General features: G+C 35.5%; 1 long non-coding RNA gene across 1 annotated transcript in view; it reads right to left on the bottom strand.

Annotated features, from left to right (window-relative positions):
* Positions 1–469: 469 nt before the first annotated feature.
* The window catches only part of LOC141506923 (uncharacterized), a 74,609-nt gene continuing 49,870 nt past the window's right edge, over positions 470–25,208 (bottom strand). Inside the window, exon 3 of the long non-coding RNA XR_012474017.1 lies at positions 470–4,469. This is a non-coding gene — a long non-coding RNA (uncharacterized LOC141506923). The remainder of the gene's footprint in view (positions 4,470–25,208) is intronic.

Genomic DNA, 25,208 nt, shown 5'->3' with positions numbered 1-25,208 from the left:
AGAAAAGGGTAGAGTTGCAATGCCCAAGTCTATTTTCTTTGAAAATACAGACATAATGAAATCTCTATTTGAAATATCTTGACCTTAAAGCTAAAACTCATGGAGCTGAGTTTCAAAAATGTCACATGGCTTCTTGGCATTCAATAATTTAGATAATGCAGATGAGCTGTGGTTCCCAATCTCATTTTCCTAAATGCATTCAGGTGTAAGAAACTGCTAGCCCAATGACAAGTATATTTGCATAGTGTTTCCATGTAACTTGCATCCTCCTACACAGACTACCGTCTGTTCAAAAGCAACTGTCAAGCTAAAAAAGTTTGTCACTGAAACCTCAAAAGAATGACATTCCTTGGTCTTTCTTTCTCCTACTCCTTTTCTCAATTCAGTCTCACCTAGTTCAACTTCCAGTTACCCAAGATCTGTAAAACTTTGGGGTTTATCCTATGGGTGCATGGCAGAATTTGGAGGAATACACACACACACACACACACACACACACACACACACACACACACACACACACACACACACAGACATAGGGGAATACGGTGGAAACTGGTAGAAACTGGAAAAAACAAATGTATATATTATGCACAGAGGTCTAGGGGAAAATGTTAGTATTGAGGATTAGGTCTCTCTGTACAGACTTCACCCTGTGTCATTCTGCATTGAAAATTTAGCATCTCTTGTGGGAATCTACCTGGTCACATCCTGTGGACTTAAAAAGGGTTAATTTTCAATTAATCTTAAATGCTTAGTCCCTGTTGGAACTCCTACATCTTTCACTATTATTTTGTTGTTCAATTATTTCAGTCCTTTACAATTCTTGGAGTTTTCTTGGCAAAATCTTGGAGTGGTTTGCCATTTCCTTCTCCAATTCATTTTACTGAGGAGAAAAATTGAGGCAAACAGGGTTAAATGACTTGTCCAAGGTCAAACACTTATTACATATCAGAGCCTAGATTTGAATGCAAGTTCTTATGACTCCAGGTCTGGAAATGCTATCCACTGTGCCACCTATCTGCCCAAGAGAAAGGATAATCTGAGTTCAAATCCAGCTTTGAAATTTACCAACTGTGTGACACTGGGCAAGTCTCCCTTAACTTCTTTATGCCTCAGTTTCCCCATTTGCAAAATGGGCATGATAGCAATAACACTTTCCTTCTAGGGTTGTTATAAGGATAAGATGAGACTATAAAGTGTGGTGTAAGTGCTAATAATAATAATAATAATAATAATAATAAGCATCTTTACTATCATGATAATGCAGGAATTCACTCAAGAAATTTATGGATTTCTTTATGTGCTGAAAAATTTTTACCCAGGTCATATTTGATTCTCAACTGAGAATAAGGGGGTGACTTCCAACAGACCTCAGATACTCAATCCCGTTTAGGAGAACCCTACCTGCCCTGGAAACTCATCTGGGACTATAGTTCTTAAAGAGAGAGCCTGTTTTTCTTTTCTTTCTTTTTTCATTTTCTATTAAATTTAGATACTTTATTTTTTAAATTAAAAAAAAGCATTGATGTAACATGGGTATGTCACCTCACCTCTGTCTATCATTCAACTTTCACTCAGTTTAGCAGTCTGGCAACTCTCAGAAGTAGCAGCCACTGCTACAAGGTGGCTGGTCACTAACTGTCTAGGTCCCATCTACCCTTTTGGGATTGGGTGTGCTACTCTACTACTATTGTATACTGAATCTCCTAAGCTCCCGGCAATATGTTTCACATTTAATAAGTGGGACAGATACTAAAATTCATTAATATTTTTTCATTTTTTTTTTGGAGAGGCAATTAGGATTAACTGACTCGTCCAAGGTCACATAGCTAGAAAATGTCTTGAGGTTGGATTTGAATTTAGGTCCTCCTGACTCTAGTTCTAGTGCTCAACCAACTGGTTGCTACTTAATTGCCCAATTCATCAACTCTTAAATTAGAAACATTAGAAAGCAAAACTGGAATTATTACAATACAACACTCCAACTCCTATGTTGAATACAGAAGGGCTATGAACTTCAGAAATATACTATAGAGACAAATGCAGAGAAAAGACAGGGGCTTGTGACAACTCTTCACTCCACACTGTGGAGCTGTGCTTACCCTAGGACTAACCAACACTTTTCACTGAGGGGAAGGGTCACTTCTCTGCTGGCTCCACTTCTGGACCTTCTCTTCTGGAAGGATATACTTTTCTGCCCTTTTCTGGGCTGCTCTCTTGGTAAAAGTAGAAACCCTGAGCTTGCTATCTTAGAGCTTTTCCAAGTTGGCTTCTTTGCCTAGGTACTCAAGGGTTTTTACCTTCCATGCAGCATTGCCAGTGGTTTTGCAAGCTTTGGATGGAAATCTCTCCTTGCATCAGCTCTGCTCTGAGCTCTACCTTTCTATGCATTCCTAAGCTTTCAGTCCTGATCCTTCCTGAGTCTTCAGCTCAGGTATCCTCCTGGTCCAAATAAGGGCTCCTTCAGTGAAATTTCCCATTTCTATTTCATGGTGATAAAACCAAAACCCTAAATCCTCTCTATAAATAGGCAGCATGTATTTATTCCAAAATCTTAGGAAGCAAGGTTTTCCAGCTATTAATTTCAAAGTCTTATGTCAATCATATGCAAATTAGATGCTGGGAATAGGGACACCTGGGCTATTTTTATCCTCTATCCTTTAGCCTTTCTCTAGGTGGGACTGTGTCTTTGTTTCTGCTCCCTCCCAAACAAAATTGTCCATATCTAAAAGGGGCACCTCTTCACATAGATAATTTGTTCTTACATTACCTATATTTCCCAACAAATAGTATGGAGGGAGACAAATAGAAAAGTCCAAGTCAAAAACCTGAGAGACGCCTACATAACTACTGAATGGCCATGTATCAGAGAACAATTAGACTAAATTTGAAATGTTTTTTTTTTAATAGAAAGAAATATTAAATAAAGTTGATGAGGTAGAACCATCTTATAGATGACTAGAAGGACCAGACATATCAATGTGCTTGGTCCTTTGGGATATAATTAAATTTCAGTCCCCAAGCTGAAGATTTTTCTATTTTCTCTATATAGAGTCAATAGAGGGCCAAAGTAATGAAGCAACTTTATAATATCTGTGTTTTAAGTGGTCATATGGTGGGATTACAAAGGAAAGAGGCTGAATGCAAGAAAGCAATCAAGAATCTATTGCAGTAGTCCAGGTGAGAGGTCATGGGGCCTTGAACTTGTAAATTTGTGGAAATGAACAGGAGATGGATAGGAGAGATATTTAGAGAGAAAACATTTTAAGTCTAATTGATTAGATATTGGGAATATGGAAGAGGAAAAAGCCAAGGACAAACTCCAAAATTGAGAAATTAGCAGAATAAAAAGAATGATAAGCTCAACAGAAATAGAGATATTGGAAGAGGGGTGGGATTGAGGGAAAAGAAGAATTCCCATTTGGCTTGGCTCTATTTCAAATAAAAATAATATAATCTATATGTGGCAGCCACTGTCATAGTAAGACTCATAGGAATAAAAGGTAAACTATCCAAAAATACCTCTCAAGACAGGCAACAAACAACATTAAAACAAAGATGACTTGAGAGAGGTAGTAAAGTAAAAACAAGTTAAGTCACTGAAAGAATGAAACAATATTTAGCTGGTACACTGTTGATAAAATTGAATGCCATGTTGTTCAACTAAAGGCAATAATAATCAAAAAAGTGAAAAGAAATATGTAAAACAAAATTATATCAGAAATTCTAGATTTGTTAAATCAGAAATTAAAGGGAAAAGTCAATGTTTAATATAAAGAATCAAAACAGTGCAAAGTAAAAAATAAACAATTCAATACTGAACAAAAAATGTACTAAAGAAGTTTGAGAAATAAATCAAGGACAAGACAAAATTCCCAAAGAAAGAAGTGGAAATTTCCTGGTCATTTATAGGGTCCCAAGAAGTCCTGAAACTGCAAATTAGATCAAACAAGAAGCAGAAAGATTGTGCACAATTAATATAATGAACAACCAAGAAAGGGGATGAAAACTCTAATTAGTCACTGAAAAACTGGAAATCTGTAAATCTATACTTATTAGCTCAAACACTCCACAGAAGTACATGAATGACTAGCAAAGTATTTTATCATCATTCTCTCAGATATAAGGCTGATTGATCCTTTGGAGATACAGCATATCTACTTATTAACAAAGGAGGAGAATAGGAATGACCCCTTAATACAGAGGCCAATTAGAGGTTTATCTACTTTATACACATAACCTTCAGACCCTTCATCAGGGGAGAAAAAAAATCTATACCTCTTCCAAGAAAACAATAAATTGCTTGAGAAACATAAAGGCTTTGTCAAAAAATCCCAGAAGTATACGGAAACAACTTATAATTAGTTCAGTAATTATTGAACAACCTACCCCAAAGCACCAAAAACATCTACTTCCATGGCTGATTATCACAAAGTCTCAGTTCTGCACTCATGACTTAATAACACCTGCAAAATTAAACAGACAAAGGTATAGTGAGAACGCCAGAGTATTTGATTTCCATGTGAAAAACTATTCTATATTTAAAACATGTCACCAACACAGTAATAGAATAATTCATATAAAATGTAACATTTTTCTGGGAGAGTTCACTACTCTCTCCCTAGCCTTAAATTAATTATGTTCTTTCCTAAATGAAACTGAAATTTGACTTCCAAATTAAACAACCCAAAATATCTTATTAACTACATGATGTATATGGATGACATCAAGCTATACAGATCCACCTAAAAGTACATTGAACATTGCTTGTCTCCAATGAAATAAAAATGCACTTGGACTCAGCAAATATAAATCTTAGTCAGGATATATATATTAGTCAGGATATATATATATATATATATACATATATATATATGTATATATATATATATATCTTTTTCACAAGGAGAATTCAAGTCATCAGGTAGAAGGCTGTGGCTAAATACATTTAAGAGAATTGTGGGTATTATGAAGTTAAACTTGAATGGGAAGAGCCCCCCCCCCATTATTTAAAAAAAATTTTGCAAGGCAATGGGGTTAAGTGGCTTGCCCAAAGCCACACAGTTAGGTAACTATTAAGTGTCTGGGACCACAATTTGAACTCAGGTACTCCTGACTCCAGGACCGGTGTTCTGTCCACTGTGCCACCTAGTGGCCACTTGGGGAAGAGCCTTTTTAAGGCAATCCCTGTGTAATACCAGTCTTTTTTTTTAAAGGTTTTTTTTGCAAGGCAATGGGGTTAAGTGACTTGCCCAAGGTCAAACAGCTAGTAAGTGTCTGAGGTCAGATTTGAACTCAGGACCTCCTGACTCCTATTCACTGTGCCACCTAACTGCCCCAATATCAGTCTTAAGATACACTTTTGTATCTTTAATATACTGTAATTAATATTGAAATTCTTCCAATAAAAGTCCAATAAAAATATTAATACACTGAGTACATAATACAAATGCAATAATAAGAATGATAAACACCTCTTCATCTATAATGAACAGGAATACAGATATTCTCAAAGCATAGGACAATCAAGTTAAAAACTTATACAAATACTTCAGACATTAGTTCGGAGTAATAGTAAAGATTGGCTTTGTCCAATGTGACAAACAAAAGTGGACTTCATTCACATCAAAAGAATAAGGAAAATCCAAGAGTAGAATCAAAAGATTTTCTAGGAATGTAAGCTATCAATAAAGAAACAATAACAAATATTGAGTCCTATGAATTTATTTATGTAAAAGGAGGGATTTCTGATAGTAATTCAGGGCCAGATCATTGCAAAGAGAAAAATAAAGGTCCTTTTTAAGGAGCCCATATTTAATGATTAATATATACACACACATACACACATCTATAAACATAAAATTATGCAAAGAAATAATAATGTCAAGCATGTTACTACCTATAGGCTGCAATAAATAAATAACTAAATAAACACCACCTGCCAAAAATCTATCTAGTAAGATATGACTAGGTAAAGAGAATTTTACACCTAAAGTCCCATCCCCCATCCTCCAGATATTGTCAGACAACAAATTCCCATATTACAACTACAGACCTTAATATATTCTGGAAAATTTAACCATGAAATGGTATTAGAACTCAGACCATTATTACAGCCTGAACTATTGCCCATAGTGACCCGGATAGGATATTGTTCTATAAAAACTTAAAAAACAGCATTTAAAAACATTTTTTCCAATTGCATGCAAAGGAAGTTTTCAGTATTCATCCTTTTGCAAGCTTTTGAGTTCTACATTTTTCTACCACCCTCCCTTCCCCCAATGAACACTCTGTTAAAAGTTATACATGTACAATTGTGTTTAGCATATTTTCACATTAGTCATGCTGTGAAAGAGAATTAGAACTAATGCGGGGAAATCATGAGACAGGAAAATGTAAAAGAAAATTTGAAAAGTGAACATAGAGGGGGCAGCGAGGTGGTGCAGTGGATAGAACACCGGCCCTGGAGTCAGGAGTACCTGAGTTCAAATCCAGCCACAGACAATTAATAATTACCTAGCTGTGTGATCTTTGGCAAGTCACTTAACCCCACTGCCTTGAAAAAAACTTAAAAAAAATGTGAACACAGAATGCTTTTCTCTGCATTCAGCCTCCATAGCTTTTCTTTTTCCCTCTGGATGTGGATGGTGTTATCTCTCATGATTGTCCTTGATCACTGAACTGATGAGAGAGGAAGCTGCATCCATCATAGTTGATCATCTCACAATATGTACAATGAAGAACATTTTTAACAGATGTCACTAGGACATTCACTCATAATCTCTGACCCGCAAGGAATGAAAAGTTTTCAAAATACAGTAGATTGGGTGAAGAAGGCCAAAATTATATGGAAATAAGAGGTACTTATATTTCTTTTTCCCTGGTCCCTTAAAAAACTGAGAATGCTTTCAGTGAGCCTACAGAAGATAAGCTCACATCCTAATAAATATCTTTACTAAACTATAAAAATCAGGGAGATTTTTGCTTGTGGAGTATGAAATTTAAAAGAATATCAGGATAGTGAGGTCCTAAGGTTATTTTTATTTGAAACCCACTGAAAATGGTGATCGAGGGAAGAGGCAGAGTCAAGATGATGGTGGGAAGTCACAACTTCCAAACCTCCCTCAAAATCTGCCCTTTAAAATGACTGAAAACAAGAGAGTTAAAAGTAGGAAAGTCAAGAAAATGTCCCAGTGAGTCATTTTCCAGCAAAAGGAAGCTGAAGGAAGACTGAGAGATTTATGGACAATGGAGTTGGGGCCAGCCTGGAGCATGGGAAAATCAGAAGCAACACTAGCTATGGGCTGTGATAAAGAAGCTCTAAATTAGGAAGGTTAAGGGGAATGAATACCTGGCCCAGAAAGAACCTGGGCCAAAGAACCCCCATACTAGCACTGGGAGGAAGATCAGGTGCCAAGTGGCAGCACCACTGCCCCGTACCTCAGTTCCTGGCCAAGGTTCAAGAGAGGAGAGGAGCGGGCACGATCCCGAGGGTGCAGGGGACTCTGTTGTAAGAACCAGAGCTGGGAAGAGGACGAGGACCAGATCACTCCCTGGATCACACAAACATTGGAAGTGCCAAAAGAGTGCAAGGGTCAGATCCAGGTGTGAAAGCAGCAGGAGGCCATAGAGGAGGCTCCGGTCAGTCACCACGGCCAGATGCAAGGGGCACACAACTAACCCAGAATCTAAGTCAAGGAGGGGATGGAAAAGGAGCAAACGGCAACAAAGACCCTGACCCGGGGTGCACGGAAGCTCAGGAGAAGACAATGATATAAGCAACCCCCCCCCTCCAAGGAAAAGAATGCAGCAACAAGAATGCTTGGAAAGGCTAGAGTAAAAGATTTTTAAAGAAGAGCAAAAAATGATTTTAAAAACCAATTAAGAGTGGTGAAAGAAAAGTAGGGGAAAGAAATGAGGCCCCTAAAAGAAACTTGTGAAAAGAGAATTAACGACTTGGTAAATGAGGTACGAAACCTCACTGAAGAAAAGGATGCCGGACTTCCGGCCAAGATGGCGGGGAGAGGACTGCGCGGTGAGAAGAGCCCCTGGTTCCCCCCAAAAACGACGTGAGAGAAGCCTGTTAACGCGCGGGGAAGAACACCTACCAACAAGGGCTGGCTCGGGGCGTGGGTGAGCCGGGGCGGGGGGCGGAGGCCCGGCCTCCGCCTCCGGGGAAGGCTTTAGCCAGGGAGTCTGTGGCAGGCAGGGGGAGGGGCTGCGGGGAGAGGAGGGGCTTCGGGAAGGGGGAGGAGCTTCGGGGAGGGGAGGAGCTTCGGGGAGGGGAGGAGCTTCGGGGAGGGGAGGAGGTTGGGGAAGGGGGGGAGCTTCGGGGAGGGGAGGAGGTTGGGGAAGGGGGGAGCTTCGGGGAGGGGAGGAGCTTCGGGAAGGGGGAGGAGCTTCGGGGAGGGGGGAGCTTTGGGGAAGGGGGAGGAGCTTCGGGAAGGGGGGCGGTTGGGGAAGGGGAGGAGGTTGGGGAAGGGGTGGGGCTTCGGGAAGGGGGGGAGCTTCGGGAAGGGGAGGAGCTTTGGGAAGGGGAGGAGCTTCGGGGAGGGGAGGAGCTTCGGGGAGGGGAGGGGCTGCGGGGACAGGAGGGGCTTCAGGAAGGGGGGGAAGCTTCGGGAAGGGGAGGAGCTTCGGGAAGGGGGAGTTCCAGCACAGTTTCACAGCACACCTGGAGTACAGCTGGGTTGGGGACCTGAGCACTACACTTTCAGAAGAGCCCTTTGCCCAGAACAAACAATGAACAACTCCCCACCCCCTCAGACTCAGGTGTGGACAACAGGGATTAACTCCCTCCTCCAGGGCTCAGCATAGTATTCAAGGTCAACTCAGGCCCTGCTGCTGAGGGCCTCAAATACTCCAGAAAAAGCAACCAGAGCGCTCCACTGTCTGAGCCTTCAGAATCACTAAACCAAGTGAACAAAGCCTCTAGGATCTTCAAAAGAAAACCTCTGAGAGCCAGCTCCCCTCCAACACAAGATCCTAGAAAAAATTAGAAAGGTCAGTAAAAAGGGGAGCCCATGGAGAAATACTTACAAGAATTAGATTCTAACACAGAGAGATCTAGCATTGCTGAGAATCTGAATTAGTCTCCAGCCCAGAAAGACTTCCTTGAAGAAATCAAAAAGGAGTTTAAAAAATCAATTGGAAAAATTGGGAAAAGAAACTCAAGAGAAAATTAACACAATGCAAGAGAAAATTAACATCATGCAACAAGAAAACAAATCCTTGGAAAGTACAATTGGACAAATACAAAATGAGAATAATTTTCTGAAATCTTCAATTGGGCAAATGCAAAAAGGAAATGATTCTCTCAAACATACATTTGGGCAAATAGAAAAGTCCTTCAAAAATACAATTGACCAACTGGAAAAGGAGCTGCAAACGATAAATGAAGAAAAATCTTCTTCTCTAAAAAAAGAAGGGAATCGGCTGAAACTAATAGCTTCATGCGTCAATAAGATTGTGTTAAACAAAAACAAAAGATCGAAAAAATAGAAAAAATGTAAAATACCTCATCAGCAAAACCACTGACCTCGGGAACAGGTCAAGAAGGGAGAATCTGAGAATTTTAGGCCTTCTTGAAAACTTGAAGAGGAAAAAAAGTCTAATATTACAGGATTCAGTGATGGAAAATTACCCTGCTATCATGGAACTAAGAAGGCAAAATAGTTATTGAAAGAAGATATCGATCCCCTCTGGAAAGAGATCCTAAAATGAAAACACCAAGGGATGTTGTGGCCAAATTCCAGGACTATCAGATAAAAGAAAAAATCCTGCAAGCAACCAGAAAGAAAAAATTTAAATAGCAAGGAGCCATAGTAAGGATTACATAGGACCTGGCTGCATCAACTTTAAGGGAGTGAAGGGCCTGGAATGAGATATTCCGAAGAGCAAGGGAGCTTGGAATGCAGCCAAGAATCTACTACCCAGCAAAGCTGAGCCTTCTCTTCCAGGGAAAAAGATGGATATTAAAATGAAATGGGAGATTTCCAAGATTTCATGATGAAAAGACCAGAGCTGAATAAAATATCTGGACATCAAACAGGAGGCTCAAGTGACACACGAAAAGGTTAAAAAAAAGGGCAAAGAAAAAAAAAACCTGCTATCCAATAAGATGAAACTGGCTATATCACCACTTGGGAGAAAATTCTCACAACTCTTGAGAATTGTAACTTTATTAGAGAGAGAAAATACTTAGCCAGAAGTGATGGACACTCAAAATTTTTCTGTGACCCAGATAGAATGATTTAAAAATAGTACATCCTTTAAAAAGGCAGACAGTAAGAAGATGGAAAGATGGAGGAGATTAAATGAGGTAAATCTCATTACATCAAGAGGTACAAAAGACCTATTATAATAGAGGGTAAGAAGGGAGGAGGTAAGAATCACCTGAATCTTCATTCTCATCAGATGTGTCTTAAAATTAACTTATACACACTCATTTAAGTTTTTTCTTTTTTTCTTTTCTTTTTTTTATTCTCATTTTGTACAAATGTTTTTTTTACATTAATAAAATATTCTTGTTTAAGAGTAAACAAAATACCCCTCCCCCCATGAATATAGACTTGCTTGGGCGATAAAGTAAAGGGGAGAGAAAAAAAATTAAAATAAAAAAAAATAATAGTAATAATTGTAGGTATGACCAGGTGGAGCAATGGTCGAAGCACCAGCCCTGGAGCCACGAGCACCTGAGCCCACATCCAGCCCCATAGACCCAACAAATCACCCAGCCATGTGATATGTAAGCCATCCGATCCCCACTGCCCTGCAAAAACCAAAAAGAAGGGGAAAAAAAAGACCCAAAATAAAATAAAATAGTAATCATAGTAAGGGTGGCTGGGTGGCAGACAGAGCATTGGCCTCTGAGCCAGGAGCACCAGGGTCCAAATCCGGCCTCAGACACCCAAAGATCACCCTGCTATGTGGCCCCAGGCAGGCCACCCAGCCCCATTTGCCCTGCACCCTCCCCCAAATAATAATAGTAAAAAATGTGCTTCAGTCTTTGTTCCAACTCCAACAACTCTGTCATGGGTGGATCACATTCTTTATGATAAGTCTATCACAAAAGTTACTTCCATATTTTTCCAACGTTGCCATTGCTGATCGCAACTCCCTCCTTTCTTATTTCTCCACTACCATGTACTATTTTTCCTCTCTCCTTTCACTCTGACTCTGCTGTAGGGTCGTTGACTGACTCAGCAAGACAGATCCCTGGTCCTGGGGCCAAGAAGGGGAGGGAGGGACAGGCAGGGGAAAAAAGGGGGAACTAACAGATGGAAGGGAAGGGCAAAAAGGGGAAAGCAAGGGGAGGGGGTTGACATAGGAGGGCAAACACACTGAAGGTGGTGGTATTCAGAAACAAAGCACTGGGGAATATGGATAAAGGGAAAAACGAGGAAAAATCCAAACAAAGGGAAGATAACATGAAGGGCAATAAACAATTAGTAATTATAACTTTGAATATAAATGGGATGAATTCTCCCTTAAAATGTAAGCGAGGGGGCTAGGTGGCTCAGTGGATAGAGTACTGGCCCTGGAGTCAGGAGTATCTCAGTTCAAATCCAACCTCAGACACTTAATAATTACCTAGCTGTGTGGCCTTAACCCCATTGCCTTGCAAAAAAAAAAAAAAACTAAAAAAAAATCTAAGCAAATAGCAGAGTAGAGTAAAAACCAGAATCCTACAATATGCTGCTTACAAGAAACTCATTTGAAGCAGAGAGATACATACAGAGTAAAGGTAAAAGGTTGTAGCAAAATATATGTTGCTTCAGCTGAAGTGAAAAAAGCAGGGGAAGCAATCCTTATCTTAGACAAAGCAGCTGCAAAAATAGATAGCATTATAAGGAAGGAAACTATATCCTCCTAAAAAGTACCATAGACAATAAAATACTTTCAATACTAAATATATATGCACCCAATGGCATAACATCTAAATTCTTAGAGGAGAAGTTGAAAGAGCTACAGGAAGACATAGACAGCAAAACACTACTACTGGAAGACCTCAACCTCTTGCTCTCAGATTTAAGTAAATCTAATCATAAAACAAACAAGAAAGATGTTAAGGAGGTAAATAAATTGTTAGAAAACCTAGATATAATAGACTTATGGAGGGAATTGAATGGGGATAGAAAGGAATATACTTTTTCTTTCTGTAGTACATGTCACTTACACAAAAATTGACCATGTACTAGGGCATAAAAACCTAATAATCAATTGCAGAAAGGCAGAAATAGTGAGCACATCTTTCTCAGATCATAATGCAATTAAAAAAATATACAAATTGGATCAGGGAGATAAAATCCGGAACTAATTGGAAACTGAATAACCTCATTTTAAAGAATGATTGGATCAAACAACAAATTATAGAAAGAATTATTTCTTCCTAGATAATGACAATAATGAAACAATATACCAAAACCTATGGGATATACTCAAGGCGACTGTCAGGGGATATATCATATCTTTTTCTTTTTAGGTTTTTTTTCAAGGCAATGGGGTTAAGTGGCTTGCCCAAGGCCACACAGCTAGGTAATTATTAAGTGTCTGGGACCGGATTTGAACCCAGGTACTCCTGACTCCAGGGCCAGTGCTTTATCCACTGTGCCACCTAGCCGCCCCTCGGACATATTATATCTTTAAATACTTACATGAATAAATTAGGGAAAGAAGAAATCAATGAACTAAGTTTGCAACTAAAACAAATTAGAGAAAGAACAAATTAAAAATCCACAATTAAATACCAAATTAGAAATACTAAAAATTAAAGGAGAAATAAAATCAAAAGCAAGAAAACTATTGAACTAATAAATAAAACTAAGGGCTGATTTTATGAAAAAAACCAATAAAATTTATAAACCTCTGGTGAATTTGATTCAAAAAAAAGAAAAAACCAAATTGCTAGTATTATAAATGAAAAAGGTGAATTCACCACCAATGAGGAGGAAATTAAAGTAATAATTCAAAATTATTTTGCTCAACTCCATGCCAATAAATTTGACATCTAAGTGAAATAGACATTTACAAAAATATAAGTTGTCCAAATTAAATGAAGAGGAAATTTAAAACCTAAATAACCCTATCTCAGAAAATGAAATTCAACAAGCCATTATTGAACTCCCTAAGAAAAAATCTCTAGGACTAGATGAATTCACAAATGAATTCTATCAAACAATTATGGAACAATTGGTTCCAATTCTATATAAACTCTTTAGAAAAATAGGTCAAGATGGAACACTTGTCTGACTCTTAATATGACACCAATATGGTGCTGCTACTAACACCAGGAAGCATTAAAACAGAGTAAGAAAATTACAGACCTATCTCCCTGATGAATATAGATGCAAAAATCTTAAATCAAATCTTAGCAAAACGATTACAAAAGTTACCCTATGATAATACATTATGATCAAATAGGATTTATCCCAGGAATGCAGGGTCGATAAGAAAATAATTCCTTATAAATGAGAATTTATAAATGAGAAGTGAAACATGAAAATCAAGAAACATTAAACAAAGTTAAAAGAATATAAAAAAGTAGAAGAAAATGTGAAATCTCATAGGAAAAGCAATTGTCTTCAAAAATAAACTGTGAAATCATTTAAGAATTATTTGACAAATATTATTAGACTTCTCAATGGATAAGGGAAAGAGGTGGGAGGGAGGTAAAGAATTGAGAACTAAACTATTAAAAATGAATGTTAAAACAAATAAATAAGAAATATATTGGGATCATGAAATCCATGATAAAAAGACTCTATATATTATCCTTCAAGAAGTTAGAAAGGAAAATTGTCTAGATATTTTAGATCCAGAGAGCAAAATAGAAACTAAAAGAATTCATCAGTCACCTCCTGAAAGAAATTCCAAAACAAAATGTGATATTTCAAAAAGGCAAAGAACTAGGATTAGAGCCAAGAATAATCTATGCAGCTAATCAGCATAATCCTACTGGGGGAAAATGGAAACTTAAAGAAATAAGGCGCCTTCAAACATTTCTGTTCAAAAGACTAGAGTTGAATTAAAAAATATGACTTTTAAATACAACACTCAAGAGAAGCATAAAGAGGTAAAAATGAAGGAGAACTCATAAGGAATAGTCATTAAGTAGAAATTCTTTACATACCTATATGGGGAGATAATACATATAATTTCTAAGATAAGATGTGTGTGTGTGTGTGTGTGTGTGTGTGTATGTGTGTGTGTGTGTGTGTATAAATGAAATGGTGAGTTTAAAAAAGTGATGCACTAGAAAAAAGGGTGAGAAAGGTGATATACTAGGAAATGATGGCAAGAGGAGGAATAATGGAGGAAATTATTTATAATGAAAGAGAAAATGGATTGGAGGGGAACAAGCCATGTGTGAACCTCATTTCAATTAAATTGACTCAAGATAACTGAGAATTTGAACAGGATGAGTTCCTAAAAAACAGAATAAGAAAGCAGAATGTATTAAAAACCAGAATGCAAGAAAATGTTATTTATAAGAGGCATAATTCAAACAAAAAGACACAGAGTTAAAATAAGGGTTAAGAACAAAATGCTTTATGTGTCAGCTAAAATAACAAAGGCAAGGATGATAATTATCATCTCCAACAAAGCAAAAGCTAAAACAGACCAATTAAAAAGAGATGATCAGGAAAATTAAAGTTTGCTAAAAAGGTAACAAAAACAGTGAATTAATATCAGTACTAAACATATATGCACAAAATGGTACAACATGTAAATTCTTTAAGATAAAATTAAATGAGCTATGGGGAAAAATAGACATGAAAACTTAAAATAATGGAGGACCTAAAAAGATCTCTGTCAGACCTAGATAAATCTAACCATAAAATGAACAAGACATTAGTTGATATGAACAGAATTTTAGAAAAGTTTAAACCCCTGGAAAATACTGAGTGAGAAAAGAAAGAATCATACCTATTTTCCATCTGTACATAACACTTTCCAAAAACTGATTGTGTATTGGGGCATTTAAATTTTACAAGTGCAAGAAAAAAACAGAAATATTAAATATGTCCCTTTCAGACCATAATGAAATAAAAATTAAATTCAATAAATGCAAACTACATAATCTAATCCTAAAGAATGAGTGGGTGGAAGAACAAATCAAATACATAATCAATGATTTCATTAAAATAATAACAATGAATCAACACACAAAAATTTGTAGGATGAGACCAAAGCAGTACTCAAAGGAAATTGTATATCTATAAATGTTCATATGAATAAATGAGAGGAAAAGATCAAAAAATTGGGCAAGTAATTTAAAAAAATTAGAAATCCTGAAAAACTGAAGGAGATTAATAATACTGAAAAGCAAAAATAACTAATAAAACAGGTGCTGTTTTTAAAAAAAATAATAAAACAGATTAACACTGACTAATTTGACTTTTAAAAAGAAAGAAGAAAAATCAAATTACTAGTATAAAAAATGGAAAGGGTTAATGTACACTCAAGAAAGATGAAATTAAAGCAATTATTGGGGCATTATTTTTCCAAGCTATAAGCCAATAAAACTGGCAATCTAGTGAAAAGGATAAATGTTTACTAAAAATACAAACTGCCCAGATTAGCAGAGGAGTAAATTAGAATATTTAAATAACCCTATTTTAAAAGAAGAAGAACCTGAGCTGCCTAAGGGGAAAAAAAAACCCAGAACCAGAAGGCTTTACAAGGGAATTCTATTAAACATTGAAAGAACAATTCATTCCAATATTATATAAACTGTTTGAAAAAAGAAGGTTCTACCAAATTCCTTCTTTAATATCATTAAACCAAGGAGAATAAAAAATAGAGAAAAAAATTATGGACCATTTTTGCAATGAATTTTGATGGAAAAATTTTAAGATTAAAGCAGTATGTCACATAACAAAGATTAAAGCAGCATATAATCAAAATCATATATTATGAACATGCTGAACTCTTATTAGGAGAATAAGTATATTCAATCTTACCAATGTTAAAAACAACAACCTTTATAGGATCATACCAGTACTTGGAGAAAAACCCCTTAAATTTTTATTATTTTTTAAAATTTGAGTTATAAATTTTCTTTTTCCCTCCAGTCCCTCCTCTACCCAATGAGAAAATAAGCAATAGGATATAATTGTACATGTGAAATCATGTAAAACATATTTCCATATTTGCTATGTGTCCAAAAAAGCAAGAAAATTACAGTAAAAAATATATTTTTATCTGCAATCAAAGAGTTCATTTCATCAGTTCTCCCTCTGGGGTGGTTAGCAGTTTTAATCAGGAGTCCTTTGGTATTGTCTTGGATCATTGTATTTATAAGAGTAGTTAAGTCTTTCACAGTTAATCATCCTTAAAATATTGCTATTACTATGTAGAATGTTCTCCTGATTCTGCTCAGATATGTTCAGTTTTTTCTAAAATCATCCTGCTCATCATTTCTGATAGCACAACAGTATTCCACCACAATTTTCTCAGTCAGTTCCCAATTAATGGGTATCCCCTCAATTTCCAATTCTTTGCAACCACAAAAAGAGCTACCATACATATTTTTGTTCATATGGGTTCATTTCCTCCTTCTTTAATATCTTTGAGATATAGACGTAGTAGTGGTATTGCAAGTCAGAGAGTACATAGGTTTTATATCTCTTTGAACATAATTCCAAATTGTTCTCCCCAGTGACTGGACCTGTTCACAACTAGACCAACAGTTCCTTAGTGTATCTATTTTTTCCTATCCCCTTTAGTATTTGTCATTTTCCTTTTCTCTTATATATTAGTCAATCTGATGACTGTGAGGTGGAACCTCTGAATTATTTGAATTTGCATTTCTCTAATTATTAATGATTTAGAGCACTTTTTTATCTGACTTGACAATGTTGATTCCTTTTTTTTTTTTTCAAAACTGCCTCTTCATATCCTTTGATCATTTATGACCTGGAAAATGACTCTTATTTTTAAAATTTGGTTCCATTTTCTATAGATTTGAGAAATGAGACTTTTAGCAGAAAAACTTGCTGGAGTTTTTTTTCTTGGTTTCCTATTTTCCTTCTAATTTAGGCTGCACTAATTATGGAACCAAAATTATCCATTTTGCCTCCCACTCTTATAACATTTCTTATAATACGATATTATTCCTTCATGTTCATATACTATAACCCAAAGAGGTAAAAAAAGAGGAAAAAAATTCATAAACACCAAAAATATTTATAACAAGCTCTTTTTGTAATGGCAAAGAGTTGGAAATTGAGGAGATGCCTGTTAAATTGAGGAAATGGATAAACAAGTTATAGTATATGAATGTAAAGGAAATAGTATTTTGCTATAAGAAATGATAAAGGGGATGATATCAGAGGAATTAGGGAAGACAGATAAACTGATACAGAATGAAATGGGCAGAACCAGGAGAACAATATACACAGTAATAGTAATCTTATAATTATGATTAACTATGAAAGACTTTATAATGATCTAAGACAATTCCAAAGGACTCCTGATGAAAAATGCTATCCAACTCCAAAGAAAAACTGATGAACTCAATGCAAACTGAAGCATTTTTTCCTTTATTTTTCTTGCTTATTTCCCCATTCACAAAATTAATAAAATGAATACATGTTTTACATGACTTCATTTATATTGACTATCATCTTTCGTGCCTATTCAAAGGGTGAGGAAGGAAGTGGAGGGAAGGAGAGAATTTATCTTGGCCACACCACAACAAATGTAGTTGAAAATGAAAAACCAATGCTAAGAAATGACAAATAATTAGACAAAAATGCTTATTTATGCAAAGGTTCAAGGCTATACAAAGATCACTGTCCAAAGAAGTTCAAAAGAGCTGATACCACCTCAAAAATGTTATCAATTTTTTAAAATTTCCAATACACTGAGATTAACCCGATTGAAATAATGATGAGTTCTGCTAGATATATTGATATACCAACAAACAGAATTGGTTTAAAAGTATTAAAATTCCTGAATGGAAACTGGCTATGGCAACTTGATCTTTCATCATGCCACATGTCATAAGATGTTAAAAAATGTTATTTGAGAGATAGAAATGAACATCCTTTGGTGGCTCGGTAAGTCACCCTACTGAATGAATTTAAAACTCGCCCTACTGAATTGAGTACCTATGGGCTACAATCAAGGCAAGACTTGGAAAAGTATTATTTTTCAAAGACACTTGATAACAAATGCAAAACAACTATAGTTTCATGATCAAGAATTGAAGAATATGGGTTAAAATCTTGTCAACCCACTGCCAAATCTTGCAAAATAGGTAACTGTAGCAAAAGCAGTTTTGCATATTAAGTTTTTAAAGATAAAAACTATAACATTTATTAAGTAAATAAATTTAATTCTATTATTTTGATTCAATTATTTTGCACAAGGAAACATCTTATAATGGAGTGGTTCCAAATAGGAATGGTAAAGCATTGAAAATTAGCATTATCTATATTGTATTGTTTTTATTTATTTTGTTAAATATCTCTAGGTTACATTTTCATTTGGTTTGGGTTGTACTCTAGAGTTTTGTGGCTGCTTGGGAAAAGTTTGAGACTTCTGATATAATGCATAATATCAATTAAACCTGAGCCCAAGTTCTGCCTAAGACACACAAGGTGCTCTAAGATTATTAGTTGCAGAGAAGGTACTGACCTGCATGGGTATTGGGAGTTTCCTCATTTGGGAGCTATATGAATTAAAATAACAGTCCACTCTCTAGCCCTATTTCTAACTTGCACCACACTATATTAATCTCATTTTACAGACAGGGAGACTTGAGCCCGATGGAGGTAAAGAGACTTGCCCAGGGTTATACAGTTAATAAATCTCTCAGATAGAATTCCAATTCAGGAGTTGAACATTCTGTACAATATATGGAGATCTGGAATCCAAGTGTCCAAAAATGGCCAATATTAAGTAGGTAATATAGGCCTGGAGATTGGGGGAGAGATTAGGTCTGCATATAATAAATATTTAAGAATCATCTAGACCAAGAAGAAATGGGCAAAAACTAGAAGCCAAGACAGCTGAATGACCAGGAGGAGTGGTGGGTAGTCAGTGGTCAAAAGCTGTTAGAGAGATCATGAGGAATGATCTCTGAGAAAAGATAATTGGATGTAGCAACATCGATAACTTGGCATGGAACAATTTCCAATAAACAGTGAGATCAGAAACTAGATCCCAACAGACTGATAAGGGAATTGAAGGTTAAGAAATGGAGGCAATATTGCTAGGGTTATAGCTCATGGAAATCATTAAAAGGGAAAATGGATCCACCTGGTGCAAAAATATTTATAATGGCTCTTTTTTTGGTGGTGGCAAAGAACTGGAAGTTGAGGGGATGCTCATCAATTGGAGACTGACTGAACAAATTGTTGCATATGAATGTGATGGGCAAGCAGGTATCAGAAAAACCTGGAAAAACTTAGATGAACTGATGCTGAATAAAATCAGAAAATCAGGATATCATCATAAGCCTTAACAGCAATATTATATGATGATCAACTTTGAAAGACATAGCTCTTCTCAGAATTGCAATGATCAAAGACAATTCTGAAAGATTTTTGATGGAAAATGACATTCACATCCAGAGAAGGAACTAGGAAGACTGAAAGCAGATTAAAATATATAATTTTCATTTTTTGAAATTTGTTGTCTATTTTTTCTTCTGATTTTTTTCCTTTTTTTGTTCTGATTCTTCTTTAAGAACATGACTAATATGGAAATACATTTAACATGAATTTACATGTATAATCTATATCAGATTACTTGCTATTATGGGGAAGGGGAAGGAAGGGAGAAAGGAAGAAAAATATGGAACCTAACATCTTACAAAAAAATGAATGTTGAAAATTGTCTTTACATGAAATTGGAAATAAAATTAAAATAATAAAGAAAGAAATGGAGGTATTAGATGACCACTTCTAGAAGATTGGCTGAGGGGCTACCAGAATCAAATGATTTTTTTAAAAAAAAGGTTAGGAGGAAGTTTGGGAATGTTTATAGTTAAACAAGAAGAAGTGAGTGAATAATATTTAAGTTGAAAGAAAGAGAAGGAACGATTGAGGTGCAGTCTTTAAATGTTCCATTTGGTTCTACTAGAAAAACTGAAAAGGGGAATTGACCAGATTTTCTTGTCCATATTATTTCCTCTATTTAGCAGCAATTATTCTCTAAATGAGTAATACCATAACATGCTAATAAACTATACCTGAGAGAAAAGAATACTTGACAATTAAATTATTTATCTTAATGAAGTTTATCCAAAGATATTCTTTGCAGTCAGCAAAGAATACTGGAGTCTTAAGTTCTGAATTAGTATCTCTACCAGCCATCTAATCAAAACAGGAATATACGTCCTGGTTTCATATCAGTCCACAAGGGAGAAAACCAACTTCTACATGGCTTATAGAAGTCATAGCATTATAAAAGGATGGTGGTAATGATGGTAACATCAAAGAAGGGCTCACCTTTCCTATTCTATATAGAAAAGATACCATTTCTACTTCACATCAGTGATGTTTCAGTTTCTTGTTCCAAAGAACTCAAGGGCAAAAGATTAGATCGATGAGATGCCAAGCAAGAGGAGAGAACACTCATCTTTCTTATTTCTGGTTAGGAGGTATAAATCTTTTATTTTTATAAATCTTTTACCAAACTAGGATTTTATAAAAAAATTAGTCCATTTGGACAGAGAAGAGCATTAACTATGAAATTTTAATTGTTGAAATGGGGATTGAGCTTCTTAGCAGTCAGGGGTATAAAAGCAAAATAGTTAAATTTGTAAAGATAAGCAGGAAAAATATATCTTTAATAAGAATTACAGTTCTTTTATCTATATTATAACCACCCAGGCCTTTGCTTAAGCAGTTGCAGATATCCTTTGATATATTTCTTAGCAAGTAACATTAATTTATCCAAAAGGAAAAGAGGAATTTTTAATATTACAAATGTTAAGGGGCATCACATTCTTATATGCATTATAAAAGCATATAGCAACCACAAATCAGAAATTACAGAATGCATTGCAGTCATCACAGTTTAGTTGATTCTGACACGACCCAGGCAGCATGGGATCTAAACGTCTGGATGTGCCTTGGAAAAAAAAATCAACTCTTCAGAGACAGGAGTAAAGGAAGAGAAGAAAGGGGATAATGAAGAAAACTATTATTGTATAGAGTAAGGAAGAAGGGGAACTTAAGACAGATGGCCTTAATTTTCTCAGTAAAGCAGTTAAATGAAATCAACTGCCACCTTCATGTTGATGACTCTCAAATGTGTCTCTAGTCTTTATGATGCTTCCAAATTCCAGACTCACACTTTCTGTTGATTCATTTATATATCCATTTGTACCTCAACTTCTATATATCCAAATACCCCTTACGCCCCCCCCAAAGAAACAGCTTCCCCTCCTCTTGATGTATCTGTTTTCGCCACTAGATACACATCCATCTCTTTTTCTTGATTCCTACTTACACCACACTTCCAAGTTCTCATTACCAGAACATTACAACATCGCTCCTGCAAGGTTACTATGACTCTATATCCCCTGGATATATCTAACACATTGCTATCATAGTAAATTTACTAGAGTATTACTCTGTGCTACTCATTTGCTCAAAAATCATCCACAACTTCCCATTAACTACCAGATAAAGTCCAAAAGACTCAACTTCACATTCAAGTTCTCTACACTTGTCAATTACCTCCCCATAAAAAAGATATGGTCTACCCCTATCTTTTCAGTCTTCTGTTCCCATGTCTTTTCACCTACCCTATGTTATAGCTAATTGGACTATCTGATCTTTCTTGAACATGCTCTGTCCTTTCCCATCTCTGCCCATGATGTTTCCTTTCAGACTGAGATGTATTCCCTTTGTCCACTCCATACGTGTCCAATTATTCCTTCAAGAACCAGCCCAAGCATTATGTTCCTCATGAAGTGGCAGCTAAGAGAGGAAGTTGTACCTCAAAGTAAGACAGACCTGAGTTTAAATCTAGTCCAATTCTCTTATTAGAGGTAGGATTATGGGCAAATCTATCTGCCTCAGTTTTCTCATTTGTAAAATGAGGAGAGAATGATCAAAAAGTCAAGGGGTGACAATATTATGGTACATTAAGTGAGACAATACTAACTGATAACACAAAGAGGATGGTATGCGTTCATAAATTCAATAAATAAAATAGAATGACTATTCAATGAGGCACCTACTGTGTGGAGAACATTGTATCAAGCTCTAAGAGGAAAAAGAGGGAGAAGACACAAACAGAGACAGAGACACACAGCAACCAAAAAAACCCTCCTACTCCATGAGTCATAAAAAAATTATAATAAAATATACAAACAACAACAACAACAAAACTCTCCTACCTCATGGGCTGTAAAACTGCAGGACTTGGCTTCAGGACTCCTTGGTTCCAATCTGGCAAGTTGTACATTTATGAGCAAGTCACTTAAACCTTTTACATCTGTTTCATCACCTGATGATGATACTATATTAAATAGGGATGATGATTAAGTAGGGATGATGATACTATATTAAATAGTTCACAGATTTATTTTGTTGTGAGGAAAATTCTTTGTAACCTTTAAATCCCTAATTATGCTATTATTGTTTTGTCTAATAAGGAAGAGATAATGATGTATGTGTAAAAATAATATATTATAATGCATAAGAGAGATACAAACAATATTATTTAATGTCTGAAATAGGGAAAGAATCAGAAAAGGTGCTTAAATTGGGTTTTAAAGGATAATGGGGAAGGATGGGAACATAAGGTGATCTATACATTGTACTTCATGACCTAGAAGAACTCAATGTCAAAGTAAGGATGTTACCTGTTAGTTAAAGCCTCCTAGCCAGTTTTTTTGGTAGCATACTGGAATGTACTAACCATAAGTAAAGGTATTCCTTCTACTAATTAAAACTCACTTGCCATTTTTTGCTACTGACATTATAATTCACTCATAATTTTACAAGGCAAATATCATTCAACACTCCTTACATTGTAAAATGCCATTACAATTTGTCCCTCAAACACCACCAATTTACATGGCAAATAGCATTCATACTCCTTGTGTTTTAAAGTTATTGCCTGTGCAACTCATTTTAATATTCTCTGATATAAAAAATATTTTTAATATTCTCAGAATAAAGTTTTTTGTGCTGAAATTCATATAGTTTACTACTTGAAATGAATAGTGGAAGGCAATGAGCAACACGCCCATTTGCCTAGGGAAACTACTTTATCCTGAAATAGAAAAGAGCACTAATATAATTTATTTCATTGCCAATATCCTTCCTTCAAGAAGTAATGACTAGTTTTAAAAAGTCTCTCAGTCTTTAATTTTTTTGGATTTATTTACAAGAACAAGTTGCTTTAGAAATAAGTCATTTAGATAACCATCTTTTCCCTCCATTGTGACTTTTATTATCTATAATGTAGTTGGAACATGTTAATATGGTTTCATTTAAAACAAATTATTCTAATTAGCTTAAAAGATAACTCCAGGAAACAACTAACGTATATACAGATAAGCAAATATAAAACAAACAAAATCAAATATTCACCTATAATGTTTATTAACTATGTGACCATGGGTTAAGTCATGACTTCCCTGAGTCTCAGTTTGCTCTTTATAAAATCAGGAGGAAGGAAAAGATTCCCACTTTGGTTTCTCTCAGCATGAAGACCTATGGTTTTATAATCCTAATTTGGGAGAGGAGAGCATAAATAATGAATACTAAAATAATTTATAATCTGCCATATTGCTCTACCATTTTGCTAAACAATTGTGAGATCATTTCCTATCAAGTATGGATTATGTTCAACAATTGAGCAGAATAACAGAATAATGAAATGAATAAATAGAACAGCAAAAAAAGGTGAAGGAAATCTCCAATAATTTAATAAAATAATTTAAATAATTTAAAATGTTTCTGTTTATTTTTATACTCATTTAAGTGTGGCCATATCCAATGTTTTGGGAATTCTTTTCAAAAAAATTAATGAAGACAAATTGAAATTTTCTTGTTCCAAGAAAAGTGATTATGTAAATATCCCTTACTTGAAAACTCACTGATAAAAGTGTTTTGATGAATTTCCCATCCCTTCCTCCCTCCAAAAAATTAACAATCTTTTTAAATAACTGAAAATAATACTAAATTTCAATCAGTGGTCAGCAAAAATAAAGATCTTTTGTCCCACCCTAGAACCAAGACCCTTCTAAATCTATCCAAGGCTCCCTTCAATGGATTCTAGGTAAAACATCCCTTTTAAAGGAGAATGGCTAACAAAATTGCTTCTATCAATGCCATTATTGCAACAGTACCATTAACTCTATAAAAATCAACTATAAAGTTGTAATTTTCTGTGGTAAAATCATTCCAACTTCTCATTTTTAACATTGTATCCACAGAACATTCTCACAAAAATAATGATTTTTGAGAGTGTAAATTTCTATCTCTGAATGGTAGACTAAAGCTTAAAGTAGATTTTTGCCTTAAGATTCCTATTAGATATGATTTACAGGCAAGGTTTTTGCTAAACCTCTCTCAGGCTCAGTTTCCTCATCTGTAAAATGAATAACACTTCTAGGGCTTGCCTCACAAGGTTGCTGGGGGGTGGGCAGAGCTTTGAACTGAGACAACGTACATGAAATATTTTGTAAAACTGAAACAGTCAAAAGTTATTATAAAGTGCATCCACATGTAAGCATACACACACACATATATATTATATATATATATATTTCATACAGATTATATACATATGGACTAGAGCAGCTGTTATGAAATAAACAAAGGGTCTTTTGGGAACTACTCTACAGGAAATAATGTGGCTCTGGATGACAGTCAACTTGTAAATAAAAAGGAAAGTCAAGCTTCTGAGCTAATGACAGAGAAGAAGAAGAAGTATGAATTGGTTTGGTAGAAGCCAGGGACCAATGAAGACAAAGAAGTCTGGTAGCCTGGTATGGGAAACAGCCTACACTAGAAATTGAAGCAAATTAGGAAAGCAAAGAATTTAGCCTTCTTTGAGATCCAAGGAAAGCAGTCCATGGACCAAGATGAAAAAGAACATGGGGAAAAGAAAAGATTTCTAATGTGAGGATTTGGACTCCAAAAAATGATATTATTTACATGATCTTAAGCAAGTTGCTTCATCTTAAAATAACCAAAAAAAGGTATTTAATAAAAGAAAAGAGAGAG

The sequence above is a fragment of the Macrotis lagotis genome, chromosome 1, assembly GCF_037893015.1.
Source record: "Macrotis lagotis isolate mMagLag1 chromosome 1, bilby.v1.9.chrom.fasta, whole genome shotgun sequence".
Taxonomy (NCBI): domain Eukaryota; kingdom Metazoa; phylum Chordata; class Mammalia; order Peramelemorphia; family Peramelidae; genus Macrotis; species Macrotis lagotis.
The sequence above is the reverse complement of the archived record's forward strand: the minus strand, read 5'-3'. Positions and strand labels throughout refer to the sequence as shown.